The following is a 2,250-nucleotide window of genomic DNA, read 5'->3' on the forward strand; positions in this document are numbered from 1 at the left end:
ACAACTTTGCTCGGGCACCTCCATTTTGGAGGAGGTGCCTTATATATGGGAGCTCCACCAGCAATTGGCTGCGGATTCCTTAGGACGGCGCGCACGGCCCCTTTAAGAGAGAGGGAGCGCGCGCGCCCTAAGCACAGTGCCCGGGAAGCGGCGAGCGCTGGCAGCAGCGCGGGAAGAGGACGCCGAGGACTGAGCAGGGAGGTGAGAGGAACGGCGTCTCTGCCTAGCAGGAGGCAGGGACGCCGACGATACAGACCGGAGCGCCGGCTCCGACTCTCTCGGCATAATGGCCCTTGCGGAGAAGCCTGTGCACACGGCCGACTGGGAACTGGAGTCCTGCCCGGGATGAGCGGGTCTTTGCCTTAGCATGGACTTAGCCTCCTTGTTTGCCGCATCCAGACATCGCTGTAATAGTCTCCAAAAAGTCAAAATTAGAGGAAGAATTGAACTCTCCAATAATGCCGTTTCTGTCTCCTCAGTCGCTTTTTATCCGCTGCTGCCCCGACCTCCTGCCTTATCATTGGATGGATCTGAAGCCGCCAAAGGAGAGCAGACTTGTAGAAACACCAATAAGACGCAGCGGGCTCAGCTTACGAAGGTCACATGACTTTCTTACCCAGTAGAAGAGGAGCAAACAGCATTGCTCATTTGCATGTGTGGCTATAAATACCGCTGCGCTGGAGGAGCAGGAACATTGTTCTCTCTTCTCCGAGTTGTGATCTCTGTATACTCACCATGCCTGATCCCGCCAAGTCTGCGCCAGCGCCCAAGAAGGGCTCCAAGAAAGCCGTCACTAAGACTCAGAAGAAGGACGGCAAGAAACTTAGGAAGAGCAGGAAGGAGAGCTACGCCATCTACGTGTACAAGGTGCTGAAGCAGGTCCACCCCGACACCGGCATCTCCTCCAAGGCCATGGGCATCATGAACTACTCTGTCAACGACATCTTCGAGCGCATCACATGGGGAATCCTCCCGTCTGGCTCACTGCAACAAGCGCTTCACCATCACCTCCCGGGAGATCCAGACCGCCGTGCACCTGCTGCTGCCCGGAAAGCTGGCCAAGCACGCCGTGTACGAGGGCACCAAGGCCGTCACCAAATACATCAGCGCCAAGTGATCTGCTTCGTCTGCTGCTCCGCCATCACCCCAAAGGCTCTTCTGAGAGCCACCACCGCGTCTACATCAGAGCTGTGGCTGCTTCTGTGTTCTCTCCCGTCTCCCCGAGTTGTCTGGCCACATAGCCCGGGTCTCTGTCTAATGACAGGGTAAATAGCAGGTGGCCTTTGTAGAAGTGAAGGCTAAGGGCTAACGAAGAAGATGGCGAAAAAACTGGGGCTGCTTTTGGGTTCTCCTTCACAGCTCAGCACTTTCACCAATGCCCTTGTGATTTCAGATGGAAGTTCAGTGACTTATTTAAGCCCTTGCTCCTCAGATCTGACTCCTTTTCGTCTCATTCCTATTTTAGGAATTGATTCGGTTTAGTTTCTCTAAATAATGAAATTACTTCACTGTTTTATGAAAGGTGATTACATGAGATTGTGGTCGGTGGAGTTTATTAGTGATGAGCAGCATGCTCACCACTATTCGTTACGAGCTCGAGATGCTCGTTGCTGGCGAGTATTTTTTGAATGTTCGGGAGCTTGAATCGCGCCCCGCATGTTTGGCGCATAATATACAGCCAATTACCATGCAGGGGTTGCGTGACAGTCAATGTCATGTCATAGCCAAGTTGGTTGTGGCATTACAGTGACTGGCTGGTCGCACAGCGTCATCAGGTCTATATCAGAGGTCTATATCAGACCTGGCGCCGCCATGCTTGTCACAGTCACTCCGGAATCAGACAGTGTAGGGAGAGCTGCTGCTGAGCTAGGGAGTAGTGATGAGCGAGCACTAAAATGCTCGAGTACTCGTTGCTCGGGTCGAGCAAATTGGAATACTCGGGTGCTTTACCCGAGTAATGAGCCCAATGTAATTCTATGGAAAACTCAAGCATTTTTCACGCGGCTCCCCCCGGTGGTTTGCAGAGGGCCTAAAAATTGGCCAAATCGAACAGTGCTCAAATGACATGGGAACAGCATGGGGAAGACCCCTGGAAGCATTTCTGACTCCCAGGTCACTGCTGTCAACAACGTTGTCAGAGTATTACGCCACTTTTACGGATTCACAATAGAACATACAAAAACAAAAGCAAAATGCATTTTCCTGGGAAATATATTAAGGAACATCCTTTCCAGGGTAATGACTTGTATA

The 2,250-nt window shown here is 52.1% G+C and overlaps 1 pseudogene; it reads left to right on the forward strand.

Moving 5' to 3' along the window:
• The first annotated feature begins 735 nt into the window (after positions 1-735).
• On the forward strand, positions 736-1,117 carry LOC141161013 (histone H2B 1.1-like; annotated as a pseudogene).
• Positions 1,118-2,250: the final 1,133 nt, after the last annotated feature.

This window comes from Phyllobates terribilis, unplaced genomic scaffold (genome assembly GCF_046119375.1).
Source record: "Phyllobates terribilis strain yellow unplaced genomic scaffold, ASM4611937v1 Scaffold_9__5_contigs__length_417890890, whole genome shotgun sequence".
NCBI lineage: Eukaryota > Metazoa > Chordata > Amphibia > Anura > Dendrobatidae > Phyllobates > Phyllobates terribilis.